Source organism: Pseudophryne corroboree, chromosome 2, assembly GCF_028390025.1.
Source record: "Pseudophryne corroboree isolate aPseCor3 chromosome 2, aPseCor3.hap2, whole genome shotgun sequence".
Taxonomy (NCBI): Eukaryota; Metazoa; Chordata; class Amphibia; order Anura; family Myobatrachidae; genus Pseudophryne; species Pseudophryne corroboree.
Genome location: NC_086445.1, coordinates 397,707,329 through 397,727,213, shown reverse-complemented (window position 1 = coordinate 397,727,213; position 19,885 = coordinate 397,707,329). Strand labels below are relative to the sequence as shown.

At 46.5% G+C, this 19,885-nt stretch overlaps 1 protein-coding gene across 5 annotated transcripts in view; it reads left to right on the top strand.

Moving 5' to 3' along the window:
- Positions 1-19,885, top strand: part of REV1 (REV1 DNA directed polymerase) — a 266,941-nt gene that overhangs the window by 141,880 nt on the left and 105,176 nt on the right. The window lies entirely within an intron of this gene.

Sequence of the window (19,885 nt, the reverse complement as noted above, 5' to 3'; positions counted from 1 at the left end):
GGACACGGTCTTTGTCGCGATCCGGCACGGTCAGTGGGAGGCGGGCCGCGCGTACTGGCGGTGGACACTGTGGCAGTACAGGCGATCCCACTAGATCACCAGGGCATGGGTGCAGGTTAGGTTTTCTCTCTAAACCATTTTCAGTAGCCCACAGTACCCAGTGGTTTTGCCAGCAGGGGGATAAGGCTTAGACCTGAAGCCCCTCCCCCAGCCCCAGGGCGCCATTTCCCGCAAATGTTCCCGCCCTGGAGCTGCATATCTGTCTCACCCTCACTCCCCGTCAGTGTCTGGGCGCCATTATCTCTCCGCTTCATTGTTCCTGGGACTGCTTGGGCAAATCCTCCTGTGTAAAGCCGCCTGGTTGTCAGTGCTGTGACTTTACATGACACTTAAGTATTCTACCTGCCTTTTCTGCTGTGGGGTACACTGGGCTCCACAAGGATTGGACAATGGGGTGAAGAATAGGATCTTGATCCGAGGCACCAACAGGCTCAAAGCTTTGACTGTTCCCAGAATGCACAGCGCCGCCTCCTATATCACCCCGCCTCCCAGCACAGGAGCTCAGTTTTGTAAGTTGTGCTGCAGTAAGCAGGTACTGAACAGAGGGGCTGCTCCAAGCAGCGCTAAGAAAAGCTTTTTAGAAGGTAAAAAGTGAAGACTTCAAGGGCAGCAGCGGTGGTAAATGTCTTGTGACATTCACTGCTGCAGCTCCAGCTCTCCCCAGCGGCGCTGTACACTACCGAGCACTGGTTGCCGGGTACCTACAGCGGAGGCTCCGGATTTCTTCACGTTAGACACACACGGCTGGGGCTCTCCAGGATCGCGTGGCAGCGCTTCGGGAGGTGGTAAGTGGGTCCCGATCGCGGGACCCAGTCTTTATCGCGATCCGGCGCGGTCAGTGGACACTGTGGCAGTACAGGCGATCCCACTAGATCACCAGGGCATGGGGGCAGGTCAGCTTTTCTCTCTAAACCAATTCTTATATCGCCCACAATACCCGGTGGTTTTGCCAGCAGAGGGGAGAAGGCTTAGACCTGAAGCCCTTCCCCCAGGGCGCCATTTCTAGCAAGTGTTCCCGCCCTGGAGCTGCATATCTGTCTTTTCCTCACTCCCTATCAGTGTCTGCGGTGCCATTATCCCTCAGCTCACTGTTCCTGGGACTGCTTGGGCAAATCCTCCTATGTAAAGCCGCCTGGTTGTCAGCGCTGTGCCTTTATATGACACTTAAGTATTCTACCTGCCTTTTTAGACAGTGATAGTTAAGAAAGAGTGCACTTAGTCAGGGTTTTATAGCACAAATTACCCTGTGATATACATCCAGTTCTTACTGTGTACTGTTATATCTAGTTATATAGCTGTGTAAGCTAGTCCAGTGCAGTATTATTGTCAGTAATAACCTCTGCATTGTACAAACTGTGACTTTCTGTGTGTGCATTTGATAGCTGAGTGGTGTCCATTTCGTGTCTTTCAATCAACCTGCTATCCCTATATTCCATAACCTGAGGGGGCTTGGTGCGTCAGGTGTTATCTAATATAGGATTTTCACAAAGATATACTGTATTACGTATTTTTCTCTGTGATTTAGTCAATACATCTCTCCTTTATCTCTGCTAGTGCTGACTACACTGTGCAGGGGTTTGGGTTCAGAGGTATAGTGCTGCTGATAATTGTACTGTGTTAACCTCATACTGCAAGTTATATCATGTCTGCTTCTGAGGGTAACGGTTCTGGGGCTGAACACACTGCCGGTGTTGCTGACGCCACAGGGCCATATGAGGAGAATATAGCAGCTGTGGGCTCTGGTTCTGGGGGCTCCTTGCCCCCCAGTGGGACTGTGGCAACGGAGGCACATACTGACCCACCGTGGGCCGCTTTTTCCACGCTTCTGCATACGCTAGTTCATAAACTAACTCCCCCTATGGGACCCCTAATGCCGGTACAACCGTATGTGGTCCCTGCAGCTAACCCGCCGTGGACGGACGATTTATCTGCTCAATTAAAGAAGTTGAACCAGTCCTTGACTACTAAAAAGTCTGACCAACGCTCGCCTAAGTCCAAGAGGTCCTCTAAGCGAGCGCTTATCTCCTCACAATCCACTGCTGTCACTGACACCTCGTCTGATGAAGACGACACATATACTTACCCCTCAGGTTATGACTCGGATACGGCTGATGGGGAGGGTAGTTCACATGTGGATGTTCCTGATCTTTTGGAGGTTAAATTAATTCTGCAGATTACGGATCATCCCGAGCCATCTGTCCCTCCTAAGAAACCAGATAGGTTCAAGCGTAAGAAGGTGGTTAAGCAAGTTTTACCTCACTCTGACCACCTAGTGGATATACGTCAGGAACCCTGGGAAAACCCGGGTACGAAGTTTGTGCCTCAAAAGAATATGCTGGCTTGCTATCCCCTCGCGCCAGAGCTGTCTAAAAATTGGGAAACGCCTCCTCCAGTGGACTCACATGTGGCTAGGATGGTGGTTTCCTCAGCTCTACCTGTCACTACCGTCACGTCTCTAAAAGAGCCTACGGATAAACGTGTGGAGGGTTGTCTGAAAGCGATTTACACCCTCACGGGTGCTGCACAAAGGCCCACTATTGCAGGTACATGGGCTGCAGAGGCTATTGAGGCATGGGCCTTGGAGTTAGAAGCTGAAATCTCTTCTGACCATACTAGACAATGCTTGTCATATATTGTCACAGCTTCTCGATATATAAAAGAGGTGGCTTCTGATGCCGGTATTCTAGCAGCCAAGGCCTCTACTACATCAGTCCTAGCTCGCCGGATATTGTGGCTGAGATCCTGGTCTGTGGATCTGGACTCTAGAAAAACCCTGGAGGTACTCCCTTTCAAGAGAGATATTCTGTTTGGGGAGGACTTAAATAAGATTGTGGCTGACTTGGCTCTGGCCCGCACCTCACCTTTTTGTCAGCAGTCCCTGGGACTCAGCTGTGAAGCGACAGCACCACTGCAGCAAAGGACACTGGCCACTGATGAAAGTCATCAGAGCTTTCTACACAGTACCTCTCTAAAATTCTCATTCATATTGGGAAGAGAGGTACTTTTTTGTTTCAGGATATACCAGTTCCACTTATGCCTTGCATGTGAAGGAAAAGAACCTTTCAGGAAATTACCATTTCATTTTTCCATTGAGGATCATCATCCTATTAAGGGTGAATGTATTTATTCCCTATCACTTTGTCCGTCATGTCACACATGGGGTTAATATGTTAATTGGTGAGCGCTCCATCTGTATGTACACAATCTTTGCTTCTATATAATAGTCCTTCAGGTAAAGCAAAAGGTCAGGCGTACCATAAGCAGGCCCGCACTTCCAAACCTGGTAAGCCGAAGCCCAAAAGAGCCTGGGCTGCCAGTCAGCCAGCTGCCAAGACCGATAAGCCTGCCGCATGATGGGGCGGGCCTCCCCCTGGGGGATCGGCTTCTAGGATATACCCAGGAATGGTTGAAGACCACTTCAGATGCCTGTGTAGGAAGTAGTTACTCGAGGTTACGCCACAGCCTTCAAATACCGACCCCCTCATCGATTTTGCCAGACAGGCGTCCCTTTGGACCAGACAAAGGCAAAAGCTCTACACTCGGTGGTACAGACCCTCCTGGATACAGGAGTTGTCGTACAGGTGCCTCTTGCTCAGAGGGGCCGGGGGTACTATTCTCCGCTGTTTCTAGTCCGAAACCGAATGGGTCCTCCCGGACCATTCTCAACCTCAAGGCATTGAACAGGTTTGTGAAGGTTTCCAAGTTCCGTATGGAAACCATTCGCTCTATAGTTCTGACCTTGGAACCTGGGGACTACATGGTCTCCCTGGACATACAGGATGCTTACCTGCATATTCCTATAGCAGTGTCACATCAACAATACCTGAGGTTCGCTATTGGCAACCCACATTACCAGTTTCGGGCGTTACCTTTTGGTTTAACAACAGCTCCGCGAGACTTCACCAAATTTATGGCGGTGATGACGGTGGTACTCCGCCGTCAAGGGGTCAGGATACTGCCGTATCTGGACGACTTGTTAATCCTGCCAAATTCCCCAGATCTTCTCCTGCGTCATCTGGATATGACTGTCCGGTTTCTACAAGCCCACGGGTGGCTCATCAACTGGAAGAAATCCTCCCTGGTCCCTGCTCAGAGCATGGTGCACCTGGGAGTGTTGTTAGACACTCACAACCAGAGGTTGTTCTTGTCTCAGGAGAAAGTCCTGAAGATTCAGGACAGGATTCGTTGCTTCCTTTCTCGTCCGCAAGTGTCGATACATTCGGCAATGCAGGTGCTGGGCCTAATGGTATCAGCATTCGACATGGTGGAGTATGCTCAATTCCATTCTCGCCCCCTCCAGAGGCTGATTCTAGCCAAGTGGGACGGCCTGCCTCACCGGATCAGATCTCAAATGATCATCTTGACTCCGGAGGTCCGTCTGTCGCTACACTGGTGGCTCCGGGACCTACAATTGTGCAGGGGTCGTCCCTTCTGTGGACCAAGGAGGAATCTCTCCTCTCGATCAACATTCTGGAATTGCGGGCGGTCTTCAATGCGTTGAACCTGGCCCAGCATTTAATTGAGAATCGTCCTGTTCAAGTACAGTCGGACAACGCCACCACAGTGGCTTACATAAATCATCAAGGCGGCACTCAAAGCCGTTTGGCAATGAAGGAAGTCTCACGGATTCTACGTTCGGCGGAACGCCATCTACCGGCCATATCGGCAATATTCATTCCGGGAGTCCTGAATTGGGAAGCGGACTTTCTCGGTCGTCAGGACGTACATGCCGGCGAGTGGGGCCTCCATCCAGAAGTGTTTCAACTCCTCGTGGAATAGTGGGGTCTTCCAGACGTGGATCTGATGGCGTCTCAACACAATCACAAGGTTCCGGTCTTCGGAGCAAGGACAAGGGATCCTAAAGCAGCATTCGTGGATGCGCTGGCGGTGCCGTGGAGGTTTCGGCTGCCGTATGTGTTCCCTCCGGTGTCACTCCTGCTCAGGGTAATTCAGAAGTTCAAGCAAGAAAAAGGAAATCTGCTTCTCATAGCTTCAGCGTGGCCCAGACGGCACTGGTTCTCAGACCTGCAGGGCCTATCGTCAGAGCGTCCAATTCTACTTCCACAACGCCCAGACCTCCTCGTTCAGACCCCCTGTGTCTACCAGGACCTAGCCCGGCTGTCTTTGACGGCGTGGCTCTTGAAGCTTCCGTCTTGAGGGCTAAGGGTTTTTCTGAAGAGGTCATTAAAACTATGTTGCGGGCCCGGAAACCGGCCTCTGCTCGGATTTACCATAGGGTCTGGCATTCCTACTTTGGTGCGCATCTAACAATTATGACGCTTCTAAGTTTAGTATAGCCAAGTTGTTGGCTTTTCTTCAGCAGGGCCTGGACTTAGGCCTGCGTCTGGCCTCCCTCAAGGTTCATATTTCTGCCTTGTCGGTGTGGTTTCAGAGAAAAATTGCGACCTTACCTGATGTGCATACCTTTACTCAGGGTGTGTTGCGTATCCAACCTCCGTATGTCCCGCCTGTGGCTCCTTGGGACTTGTCGGTAGTTTTGGAGGCGTTACAAGAGTCTCCGTTTGAACCTCTTGGTTCAGCTGATCTTAAGTGGCTTTCCCTTAAGGTGGTGTTTCTGCTGGCTATTGCTTCAGCTAGAAGAGTGTCTGATTTGGGAGCCTTGTCCTGTAGTTTCCCATATCTGATATTTCACCGTGACCAGGTGGTTCTGAGGACTCGTCCCGGTTATTTACCTAAGTTGGTCTCCTCGTTCCACCTTAACCACGAGATTGTAGTTCCGGCACTTTTTCTCCTGATCTGACTCCCAAAGAGCGGTCTTTGGATGTGGTACGGGCTCTCCGTATCTAGGTGAAGAGAACTGCTTCCATTAGGAAATCTGATTCTCTCTTTGTACTGTTTGGATTTCACAAACATGGCTGGCCTGCTCACAAGCAGACTTTGGCCAGATGGATTAGAATGGTGATTGCACCTGCTTTATGTGAGGGCTTAGGGCCGGTTCTTGGCCTTGTGGCGCCCCGGGCAAAGTATAGGGGCGTGGCTTCAAATGGGGGCGTGGTCAGTTACGCCTTCATGTATGCCCCCTGTAGCGACGCTGAAAGAAAAAATAAAATAAACGTATACTTACCATCCCCGTTCCTGATCCAGACCGCTGCAGACCTCCTCCGCCGGCGCCGCTCTTCTTCTCTCCTCTCCTCGATCTATGGGAGAGACATTATTACGTCTCTCCCATAGAACAGCATAGACACTAGGTCAATTATGACCCCTAGTGTCTGTGCCACTATGCTGTGCGGTGCGCGATGACGTCATCGCGCACCGCACAGCAAAGGTCCTCTACATGAAAGGAAACTAGACCGTAGCGTCTAGTTTCCTTTCATGGAGAGGACCTTTACTGTGCGGTGCGCGATGACATCATCGCGCACCGCACAACTAAGGTCCTCTCAATGAAGGGAAACTAGACGCTACGCGTCTGGTTCCCTTCAAAGCGGGGAGGGGGCACAGCGGGGCACTGCGGGGGGCACAATGGCGGATCTTGCCCTGGTGCGGCGCCCTCCGGGCAAAAGTACCGCTTGCCCGTGGCAAGATCCGCCACTGTGAGGGCTGGTCTGCCGGCTCCTGCTCACATTACGGCCCATTCTACTCGGTCTGTTGGACCTTCTTGGGCGGCCCGCCGTGGTGCGACCCTTGAACAATTGTGCAAGGCGGCTACGTGGTCCTCAGTGAACACGTTTATAAGGTTCTATGCCTTCGATACTGCCACTTCCCAGGATGCTTCCTTTGGATGCCGGGTTCTTGTGCCCGCTACAGTGCGTCCCCTCCCATAAGGAACTGCTTTAGGACATCCCCAATGTTTATACTTGTGGAGCCCAGTGTACCCCGCAGCAGAAAACGAGAACTTACCATTGTTAAATTTGTTTCTGCGAGGTACACTGGGCTCCACAAGGCGCCCACCCTGACGCCCTTAGCTTCTTTGGGTTGGTATGGCATTAACCGCTGACACTTCTCCTGTCGTGAGAGTGTGGTGTATGTGGCTACTAACCATTGTCGTCTCTTTTCCTGCTACTGCATTGGGCTGGTTAAAACTGAGCTCCTGTGCAGGGAGGCGGGGTTATAGAGGAGGCGGCGCTGTGCATTCTGGGAACAGTCAAAGCTTTGAGCCTGTTGGTGCCTCGGATCAAGATCCTACTCTACACCCCAATGTCTATCCTTGTGGAGCCCAGTGTACCTCGCAGAAAGAGATTTAACAAAGGTAAGTTCTTATTATAAATCTCGTTTTTTTGCTATAGGCAACATCTCTTTTAAAAACCTGCACATTAGTAAATATACCCTTAAAACCCCATACACACTAGATGAGAAAGTTAAAGATATAACTCAGAAAGGCCATTCTGCAGCATGGTGTGTATGCATTTGCAAATGCCGGGTCCCCGCAGCAGCCAATAATCGCCAGGTACACACCTCTGCTAGGATACCAAAATAATTAGGGGTTTCTTAATTCTGGCAACTTTAATGATTTGTTTCCCGTGCAATATATTCCTGCTCTTATTGGTTCCCTTTTAGACATGTGTGATTTTAAGTCCTCTTGCTTTTGTCTCTCTTGTTATGTGTGTTCTAATATGGTGTATGTGTAATGCAGGCCTTTTACATTTTTTAAGAATACTTCAGCCTTCTACATGTCACCGAAAACTATAGACCGCAAAATAAATAAAATCTTAGACTGGGGAAGGAAGATTCCTGCTTCACATACAAAGGGGTGCTGGGGAAACCTTGTAAGACCGAATGCTTACTTTAAAAGAAACCTTGAGAAATCCTGACCTAGGTGATTTTGTTGCTGCAGCCGAATTGTACATACTCTTTAGCCAATCTCTCCCTCTTTGTAACCTGCAATCTGTGCAACGTTAGCTTGTTCCATTAAGAACAAAATCTATTTTTGCAGCATATTAGACAATCTGGACACTAGCAAACTGCTGCATTGTCATTCATCATGCATGTAAACATGCTCAGATGAATGTGAGGATATGTTATTTGCTGTCTGCTTTTTCGCAGTCTGGAAATGTAGTTTGGTGGCAATCAGTGTGTGTCAGATTGACATGGGACTCTCTTAAACTATTAAGTCAGCCAAGAATTCCATTCTGCGATTACGTAAACGCACCAAGCATAGGTTTCATTGCTATATATAGGACAAAACGTTGAGTGTTTGTCTCCGTCTACCCCTGAGGCATGCATAGGTGATCCTAATAACTGCTGAATTGGTGCCACAATTTATGTAAATATTTACAGGCATTGTGCGTAATTTCATTTGTAAATTATAGCTTTATTGTGCCTAACAAACTGCTGCTTCTGTAGCTTTGGCATTTAACTGCGTTAAAATATTAGATTTATGTTAATACTTGCGAAGTCAGTTATCCTGAGCTGATATAAATTCTGTTTTAAGATATTTTCAAAATATCTGTATAGCCCAACCATGACTCTTGCATTTTTCTCTGCTTCCCTATAGAGCTTGTTTTGCCTTGCTATAGATTGTCTGCTGTTCGTCAAGGATGACTTTAGTGCTGTAGTAAAGGCTTACTGTAAGTGGATTAATCTAGTAAACTACAGCTACTGGAAAATGCACAGGTAGGTATTGTACAGAGTTGAGTGTTTCTCATCTTATTCTTAAGGATAGTAAGGATCTAGTTGTTTTCATTTTAGACTAATTGGCCAGTCGTTTGTTCATTATTTTTCTTTCTTCAGTCTAGCCTTTTACTTGTATTAGACAAAAGTTTTCTCATTTGATTGGAAAGTCTGTTGAATTTAGGGGGGGGGGGGGGTTGTTATGATTTGGAATAAATCCTTTAATCTACTTTTCTAAGTGGTAAAGTCAATTGTCCCCGCTTAATTTTTATGCAAAAAAGGGATGTTATCGCAATTTTTACCCAATGTTTTCGCATCTATTCAATTATACCCCTTTATTTCACGCAAAAATATTCCTGTTTTCTTGTGAAATCGCACAGAATTCTGGATAAGTTCCTAGACCTAAGAGTTTTCACAAGAAACGGGGCTGATAGGGCGGATTATCAAGGATTTGTGTCCGTCTGCCTCCGACAGGTGAAATGAAGTCCCCAAAAAGGGCTGCCGGCAGCCACAGTTCGGGAGATTGAATATCCCTGGGGGGTCAATTACCTGCGGTCGGTTACCACTGCCGATTCAATATCGCCCTATGGGGGTAATTAAGAGTTGATTGCAGCAGCAAATTTGTTAGCAGTTGGGCAAAACCATGCTGCGCTGCCATGGGGGCAGATATAACATTTGCAGAGAGTGTTATATTTGTGTGGGTTATTTTGTTTCTGTGCAGGGTAAATAATGGCTGATTTATTTTTACACTGCAATTTAGATTTCAGTTTGAACACACCCCACCCAAATCTAACTCTCTGCACATGTTATATCTGCCCCCCTGCAGTGCACATGGGGGGTCATTCCAAGTTGTTCGCTCGTTATTTTTTTCTCGCAACGGAGCGATTAGTCGCTAATGCGCATGCGCAATGTCCGCAGTGCGACTGCGCAAAGTAAATTTGCTATGCAGTTAGGTATTTTACTCACGGCATTACGAGGTTTTTTATTCGTTCTGTTGATCGTAATGTGATTGACAGGAAGTGGGTGTTTCTGGGCGGAAACTGTCCGTTTTATGGGTGTGTGTGAAAAAACTCTACCGTTTCTGGGAAAAACGCGGGAGTGGCTGGAGAAACGGAGGAGTGTCTGGGCGAACGCTGGGTGTGTTTGTGACGTCAAACCAGGAACGACACTGACTGAACTGATCGCAGATGCCGAGTAAGTGTGGAGCTACTCAGAAACTGCTAAGAAGTGTCTATTCGCAATTCTGCTAATCTTTCGTTCGCAATTTTGATAAGCTAAGATTCACTCCCAGTAGGCGGCGGCTTAGCGTGTGCAAAGCTGCTAAAAGCAGCTTGCGAGCGAACAACTCGGAATGACCCCCATGGTTTTGCTCAACTGCTAACAAATTTGCTGTTGTGATCAACTCTGAATTAGGCCCTATGTCCAAGATATTTGCAAAACCAAATTAGGCGTACTCTAGCTTGTTTTGTTGACTTGCCAGATATTGCAGGAAGAAAAAATAGTAAATCTTGTCATTTTGTACTGTACCTGAAAGGGCCAGGGTGTATTATGAGGGAGTGTTATGGGGAGAGTAACAACAAATTAGTACACTTTGCAGATACACTTATTTATTAACTTTTGCTGTTAATCCTTTAATAATGTTTTGTACCAGATAAGGCCCTACTGCTTTTCTGTGGCCCACAGGTGCCCTGTTTTGCATAATGCAATTTTTCCAATAGGTTGTACAACACTGACATTTCATAACAAGTTTCCCTTGGGTAAAGAATGGAATAGAACCCTTGCTTGTTTAATGGCAGATTTAGAATGACATCCACTCTTCTCCTTGTGCTTTACTTTTACGTTCATGCGTGTAACATTCAGAGAAGTCTGTGCAACAATTGTGACACTAGGTACAGAGGGGGTAATTCTGAGTTGATCGCAGCAGGATTTTTGAAAGCAATTGGGCAAAACCATGTGCACTGCAGGGGAGGCAGATATAACATGTGCAGAAAGAGTTAGATTTGGGTGGGTTATTTTATTTCTGTGCAGGGTAAATACTGGCTGCTTTATTTTTACACTGCAATTTAAATTGCAGATTGAACTCACCACACCCAAATTTAACTCTCTCTGCACATGTTATATCTGCCTCCCCTGCAGTGCACATGGTTTTGCCCAATTGCTAACAAAAAATCCTGCTGCGATCAACTTGGAATTACCCCCAGAGTACAATAGTACTTAATGCATTGAGAAGGTTTTGAATAGTGTATCTTTGTCTTCTACAATATTAACGTGTGTGCCCCTTAGCTCTGTATATTCAGTTATTTAAGTTTCTGTTTCTTTCTAACATGTCTTACTAGATTTTTACACCCCCTTTTACAAGTAGCAATGTTTGTACAGAACAGCTAAACCCCATTCTGTCTGTTTTTGTAGGACAATTAACACTAGTCAACAATGTTAAACTTTATTTTCGACAACATGAATGAAATAGGAGGATTTGCTTAAATTGTACAGAACATGACTGCCTTCAAAAAGTTTTAACAGGTCACATTTTTATGTTATAGTATTGTGTTCTTTGGTAAATTTAATTACAATTTAACGGAGTGGCTTAAATCAGGGATAATATTGTGAAAACAGTCACATTTGATAACAAAAGCCTTGTGTAAGGCACACACAAATAAATGTAAAGGAGGGTAGATAAAAAAAAAATTCTGCTTAAGAGTAGTGTGGTCCTCCCATATAACAGTAATAATCAGTCATCATATTGTGCAAGTATCTTGATGGAATAGTTCCCACTGCTGATCACTCGCAGTCCCCAAATTGTCCGGAAATAAGTCCAGGTGAGAATGTAGGTAAATGTATCTTCAACAACATAAGGCACCATGACTTTTTTTTTTTTTTTATAGTAATTCAGCTCCTTAGCTCTTTATAGTTGTAGGCTTTTTTTATTTTCTAAAATTCCACAAATCACAGAACCAAATAATTTCTATGCAGCCAATTCTGCCGTGTTAAGTTTATAAAAATAGTCTAATTTGTGGGCCTGCAAAATATGGAGGGAGAAGTAGTATTCACTTTAAGATCTATACTTGATATTGTGCTTTCCAGGGACAAACTCCTCTGATGGGCCAGGCCTTCACAATGTAATGCTGCTCCCATGCCGATTATCCCATAAACACAGAAAACAACAATACAGGTACTTGGTAAAACCACCCTGCAGTGCAAGCAACAAAGTAGCAACTTTCAAGTCGGAACAGATTTGCCAGCAAATTATAGTTGATGGCATTTAACAAGATTATCATGGCATCTTAAGTGTTTTTCTCTAACGTCCTAAGTGGATGCTGGGGACTCCGTAAGGACCATGGGGAATAGCGGCTCCGCAGGAGACTGGGCACATCTAAAGAAAGCTTTAGGACTAACTGGTGTGCACTGGCTCCTCCCCCTATGACCCTCCTCCAAGCCTCAGTTAGATTTCTGTGCCCGACGAGAAGGGTGCACACTAGGGGCTCTCCTGAGCTTCTTAGTGAAAGTTTTAGTTTAGGTTTGTTATTTTCAGTGAGACCTGCTGGCAACAGGCTCACTGCATCGAGGGACTAAGGGGAGAAGAAGCGAACTCACCTGCGTGCAGAGTGGATTGGGCTTCTTGGCTACTGGACATTAGCTCCAGAGGGACGATCACAGGTTCAGCCTGGATGGGTCCCGGAGCCGCGCCGCCGGCCCCCTTACAGAGCCAGAAGAGCGAAGAGGTCCGGAGAAAGCGGCGGCAGAAGACGTTCCTGGCTTTAAATAAGGTAGCGCACAGCACTGCAGCTGTGCGCCATTGCTCTCAGCACACTTCACACTCCGGTCACTGAGGGTGCAGGGCGCTGGGGGGGGGCGCCCTGAGACGCAATAAAACATGACAGAAATACCTTACATGGCAAAAAATGCATCACATATAGCTCCTGGGCTATATGGATGCATTTAACCCCTGCCAGAATATACAAAAAACCGGGAGATAAGGCCGCCGAAAAGGGGGCGGAGCCTATCTCCTCAGCACACTGGCGCCATTTTCCCTCACAGCTCAGTTGGAGGGAAGCTCCCTGGCTCTTCCCTGCACTACAGAAAGGGTTAAAAAAAGAGAGGGGGGCACTATTTAGGCGCAGTATTAAAACATACAGCAGCTATAAGGGGAAAAACACTTATATAAGGTTATCCCTGTATATATATATAGCGCTCTGGTGTGTGCTGGCATACTCTCCCTCTGTCTCCCCAAAGGGCTAGTGGGGTCCTGTCCTCTATCAGAGCATTCCCTGTGTGTGTGCTGTGTGTCGGTACGTTTGTGTCGACATGTATGAGGAGAAAAATGATGTGGAGACGGAGCAGAGTGTCTGTAACAGTGATGTCACCCCCTAGGGGGTCGACACCTGAGTGGATGTACTGTTGAAAATTACGTGACAGTGTCAGCTCTATATAAAAAAACAGTGGTTGACATGAGACAGCCGGCTACTCAGCTTGTGCCTGTCCAGACGTCTCATAGGCCGTCAGGGGCTCTAAAGCGGCCGATACCTCAGATGGCAGATACAGATGCCGACACGGATACTGACTCCTGTGTCAACGGTGAAGAGACAACCGTGAATTCCAGTAGGGCCACACGTTACATGATTGAGACAATGGCAAATGTTTTTATACATTTCTGATAATACGAGTACCACCAAAAAGGGGTATTATGTTCGGTGAGGGAAAAACTACCTGTAGTTTTCCTGAATCTGAGAAATAAAATGAGGTGTGTGATGATGCGTGGGTTTCCCCCCCGATAACAATTGATAATTTCTTAAAAAGTATTGGCTGCATACCCTTTCCCGCCAGAGGTTAGGGTGCGTTGGGAAACACCCCCTAGGGGGGATAAGGCGCTCACACGCTTGTAAGAACAAGGGCTCTACCCTCTCATGAGATGGCCGCCCTTAAGGATCCTGCTGATGGAAAGCAGGAGGGTATCCAAAAAGGTATTTACACACATACTGGTGTTATACTGCGACCAGCTATCGCCTCAGCCTGGAGGTGCAGTGCTGGGTGGGCATGGTCGGATTCCCTGACTGGAAATATTAGGATAGTATATTATTGCCTATAGAGCATTTAAAAGATGCATTTCTATATATGCATGATGCACAGCGGAATAATTGCCGACTGGCATCAAGTATAAGTGCGTTGTCCAATTCTACCAGTAAAATGGTCAGGTGATGCGGATTCCAAACGGCATTTGGAAGTATTGCCTTTGAAAGGGGACATTTGGGGTTGGTCTTTTAGACCTGGTGGCCACGGCAACAGCTGGGAAATCCACGTTTGTACCCCAGGTCGCCTCTCAAAATAAGACGCCGTATTATCAGGCGCAGTCCTTTGTTGGCAAGCGGACAAAAGGTTCCTCTTTTCTGCTCGTGACAGAGGGAGAGGAAAAAGGCTGCAGAGATCAGCCAGTTCCCAGGAACAGAAACCCTTTCCCGCCTCTGCCAAGCCCTCAGTATGACGCTAGGGCTTTACAAGCTCAGGCACGGTGGGGGCCCGTTCTCAATGAATTTCAGTGCGCAGTGGGCTCACTCGCAAGTAGACCCCTGGATCCTTCAGGTAATATCTCAGGGGTACATATTGGAATTCGAGACGTCTCCCCCTCGCCGTTTCCAAAAGTCGGCTTTACCGACGTCTCCCTCTGACAGGGAGGCAGTTTTGGAAGCCATTCACAAGCTGTATTCCCAGCAGGTGATAATCAAGGTACCCCTCCTGCAACAGGGAACGGGGTATTATTCCACACTATTGTGGTACCGAAGCCAGGCGGCTCGGTGAGACCGATTCTAAATCTAAAATCTAAAATCTTTGAACACTTACATACAGAGGTTCAAATTCAAGATTGAGTCACTCAGAGCAGTGATTGCGAACCTGGAAGAAGGGGACTACATGATGTCTCGGGACATCAAGGATGCTTACCTTCATGTCAAAATTTACCCTTCTCACCAAGGGTACCTCAGGTTATGGTACAGAACTGTCACTATCAGTTCAGACGCTGCCGTAGGGATGGTCCAGGGCACCCCGGGTCTTTACCAAGGTAATGGCCGAAATGATATCCCTTCGAAGGAAGGGAATTTTAGTTATCCCTTACTTGGACGATTCCCTGATAAGGGTAAGATCCAGGGAACAGTTGGAGGTCGGTGTAGCACTATCTCAGGTAGTGTTGCGGCAGCACGATTGGATTCTCAATATTCCAAAATCGCAGCTGGTTCCGACGACTTGCCTTCTCTTTCCTAGGGATGATCCTGGACACAGTCCAGAAAAAAAGGTGTTTCTCCCGGAAGAGAAAGCCAGGGAGTTATCCGAGCTAATCAGGAACCTCCTAAAACCGAACCAAGTCTCAGTGCATCAATGCACAAGGGTTCTGGGTAAAAATGGTGGCTTCCTACGAAGCAATCCCATTCGTTAGATTCCACGCAAGAACTTTCCAGTGGAACCTACTGGACAAATGGTCCGGGTCGCATTTTCAGATGCATCAGCGGATAACCCTGTCACCAAGGACAAGGGTATCCATCCTGTGGTGGTTGCAGAGTGCTCATCTTCTAGAGGGCCGCAGATTTGGCATTCAGGACTGGGTCCTGATGACCACGGATGCCAGCCTGCGAGGCTGGGGAGCAGTCACACAGGGAAGGAATATCCAGGGCTTAGGGTCAAGCCTGGATACATCACTTCACATAAATATCCTGAAGCTAAGGGCCATTTACAATGCTCTAAGCTTAGCGAGACCTCTGCTTCAAGGTCAGCCGGTGTTGATCCAGTCGGACAACATCATGGCAGTCACCCACGTAAACAGACAGGGTGGCACAAGAAGCAGGAGGGCAATGGCAGAAGCTGCAAGGATTCTTCGCTGGGCGGAAAATCATGTGATAGCACTGTCAACAGTATTCATTCCGGGAGTGGACAACTGGGAAGCAGACTTCCTCAGCACGACCTCCACCCGGGAGAGTGGGGACTTCACCCAGAAGTCGTCCACATGATTAAAAAACTCGACAGGTATTGCGCCAGGTCAAGAGACCCTCAGGCAATAGTTGTAGACGCTCTGGTAACACCGTGGGTGTACCAGTCAGTGTATGTGTTCCCTCCTCTGCCTCTCATACTCAAGGTACTGAGATTGATAAGATGGAGAGGAGAAAGCACTATATTCGTGGCTCCGGATTGGCCAAGAAGGACTTGGTAACCGGAACTTCAAGAGAGGCTCACGGAGGATCCGTGGCCTCTACCTCTAAGAAGGGACCTGCTCCAGCAAGGACCCTATCTGTTCCAAGACTTACCGCAGGCTGCGTTTGACGGCATGGCGGTTGAACACCGGATCCTGAAAAAAAAAAAGGCATTCCGGATGAAGTCATCCCTATCCTGATCAAAAGCCAGGAAGGATGTAACCGCAAAAACATTATCACCGCAATTGGCGAAAATATGTTGCGTAGTGCGAGGCCAGTAAGGCCCGACGGAGGAAATTCAACTGGGTCGATTCCTACATTCCTGCAAACAGGAGTGTCTATGGGCCTGAAATTGGGGTCCATTAAGGTTCAGATTTCGGCCCTGTCAATTTTCTTCCAAAAAAGAACTAGCTTCAGTCCCTGAAGTTTAGACGTTTGTAAAAGGGGTACTGCATATACAGCCTCCTGTTGTGCCTCCAGTGGCAATTTGGGATCTCAATGTAGTTTGGGTTCCAAAAGTCACATTGGTTTGAACCACTTAAATCTGTGGAGTTAAAATATCTCACATGGAAAGTGGTCATGCTGTTGGCCCTGGCCTGGGCCAGGCGCGTGTCAGAATTGGCGGCTTTATCCTGTAAAAGCCCTTATCTGATTTTCCATTCGGACAGGGCGGAATTGAGGACTCGTCCTCAGTTTCTCCCTAAGGTGGTTCCAGCGTTTTCACCTGAACCAACCTATTGTGGTGCCTGCGGCTACTAGGGACTTGGAGGAATCCAAGTTGCTGGATGTTGTCAGGGCCCTGAAAATATGTTTCCAGGACGGCTGGAGTCAGGAAATCTGACTCGCTGTTTATCCTGTATGCACCCAACATGCTGGGTGCTCCTGCTTCTAAGCAGACTATTGCTCGTTGGATTTGTAGTACAATTCAGCTTGCACATTCTGTGGCAGGCCTGCCACAGCAAAAATCTGTAAAAGCCCGTTCCACAAGGAAAGTGGGCTCATCTTGGGCGGCTGCCCGAGGGGTCTCGGCTTTACAACTTTGCCGAGCAGCTACTTGGTCAGGGGCAAACACGTTTGCTAAATTCTACAAATTTGATACCCTGGCTGAGGAGGACCTGGAGTTCTCTCATTCGGTGCTGCAGAGTCATCCGCACTTTCCCGCCCGTTTGGGAGCTTTGGTATAATCCCCATGGTCCTTACGGAGTCCCCAGCATCCACTTAGGACGTTAGAGAAAATAAGAATTTACTTACCGATAATTCTATTTCTCATAGTCCGTAGTGGATGCTGGGCGCCCATCCCAAGTGCGGATTGTCTGCAATACTTGTACATAGTTATTGTTACAAAAATCGGGTTATTATTGTTGGGAGCCATCTTTTCAGAGGCTCCTCTGTTATCATACTGTTAACTGGGTTCAGATCACAAGTTATACGGTGTGATTGGTGTGACTGGTATGAGTCTTACCCGGGATTCAAAATCCTTCCTTATTGTGTACGCTCGTCCGGGCACAGTATCCTAACTGAGGCTTGGAGGAGGGTCATAGGGGGAGGAGCCAGTGCACACCAGTTAGTCCTAAAGCTTTCTTTAGATGTGCCCAGTCTCCTGCGGAGCCGCTATTCCCCATGGTCCTTACGGAGTCCCCAGCATCCACTACGGACTATGAGAAATAGAATTATCGGTAAGTAAATACTTATTTTCATAGCTACAGAATGAGCCACTGGTACTGATAGTTTGTTTTTCTATTATTTAATAAAACAGCTTTTAAACTTGATTTAGAAGACTCAATGAATTATCTGCATCCTCCGGTGTTGTGATGAAAGCCTAGTTCATCCATCATCCCATGTACATCTTTACAGATGCAGAGGGAACCTTTAAAAAATTACATGAAAACCTTTCATGTTATTATGAAATTAAACACAGAAACTCTCATGTCTTTTGAAAGCATGTTGCATTGGAACAACCCTAATATACTGGCCTGTTGCATTGAAAGTAATTTAACTTCACTTTGCTCAATTAAGTGTGTTTTTTGTCATGCTCGGGGCAGTATTGGGATTTCAAAATGTAGAGGGACCAGCAGTGCTCTCAGGTAACACTTTTTTCTTCTGGAATGGTGAATTCCTCCCAGTTACATGGAGGAAAAGGAACTGTGAGTTCAGGTGTATGTGACACTGGTCTTAGGGCCTAATTCATGTTTGTACGCAATGTAGCGATGTTGACGCTACTGAGCAATTATCAGTAGACTGAATGCGCTGCGATCGCACTGCACACATGCCAGGAAGGGACTTTTTGGGGGAGAGAACGGGGAGTGGTGGCGAAGGCATAGGCATGTAACGGCTGATTTTGGGGTGTGCGTATCGCCCTTCAGCTGCTATCATGTACGTAGAGAAACATGGTGCCAGTGTCGCTACTGCCACAGCCAGTCTGCGTGACCATAGACTCACTCCGGGAGTTTATGTTCCACATTATTGTGTCGGTACTGTGTGTATCAGTTGTTGGGAACTTTGCAATGACTCTGGTGGGCGTCTCTATTCTTTTATGGGCGGCAGCTTCACTTGTGATGATTAACTGTAGCCGAAAAATCTATAGAGCGTAGGTTTTTCCATACAAATCTGAATCGGGCCCTTATTGCGGATGGGAGAATGGGATATTCATTGTTAACTTCACTTTTCTTTGAAAATCCCTCAGTTTTTGTTAGACAACCATAAAAGCCATACTATTGTCCCCCTTCATCTATTTTATCAGACCTACATAACATGTTATGCAGCACATATGTTTTGGCCAAATTTTATCTTGCTCACCCACACTGCTGCCAAAATAAACATAATATGCTTGTACTGACTTCTGTTTGTTTGACTGACTGTAACTTGTCCACAAATATAGCAAAATCTGTTTAGTGACTGTATACATAAATGTTTTTACTCCATTTAAAAATATTTCTCAAAACAACACACTCAAACTAGACAACCTGCCACTGCAGATTCTAAACCAAAACAGTCTTCTGAAATAAACATTTGTTTTGTATTTGGTTCATATTTACACTTTATTGATTATTACACTCCTGGCAGCCACATAACACAGATGGCAGTCTATCAGAAATATATTAATGTTTTCTCATAAGGAGTGGAACAATACATATTGTTTGCAATCGCCATCCCTCCACATGTAAACTGTAATTATAGTGCCTATTTTTATAACTAAATACAACATAAGTGTTGTCAGTTTGTAAGCATTGTTAACGTTTTTAAAGATATTTTTGCTTGTCTATAAAACATGTAACGTGATAGAACATTGTCAGTGTCATATTCTGAAACCACGCATAAAAGTTAACAGCAAACTACAATTTTCATCCATGTTGCCGAAACCTTGTTGGCATGTGTTAACAGGGTCTGCTGTATGCTTGTATAAGCTGCTGACTGTTGCTTACAAATAATATGGTATTAATAACATATAGTATTTTTGTGATCTTTTTTTTTATATTGTATCTATTCCATATTTTATGGGAGCTTATCATTTTCTGGGTTTATAGCATCCATAGATCAAATGCAAGATATTCATCCATGCACAGTAAAAGCAGAAAGCACATTTGTCTTAAGTATTGTACAGCATGATTGGTTAACTAATGGAAATTGTTAGTGTTACCAGGTGCCCTGTTATGAAATGCTAAATGTGGAAGTGATTCTTCACCTGACAGCCCGCCAGTAGTACAAAATATTAACTTACCAAAGATAAAAATAATCCAATTCCTGTATCTTCTAGGTCAGGCATGTCCAAATTGCGCCCCTCCAGCTGTTGTGAAACTACATATCCCAGCATGCCCTGACAGTTTTGCTGTCAGAGAATGCTAAAGCTGTGTCAGGGCATGCTGGGATGTGTAGTTTCTCAACATCTGGAGGGCCACAGTTTGGACATGCCTGTTCTAGGTAGTATTAATATTAAGTAAGGCATTCTCAACTGGTGTGAAAATAATATTGCAATGTATTACACACATTATAACTTCAAAATGACTTATTCAGTTTGTTTTCAATTATTTAAGCAATTGCCAGTATGGCGTTCCAATGTTTAAGTGTTGACAATTGTTTCAGCTGCTGCA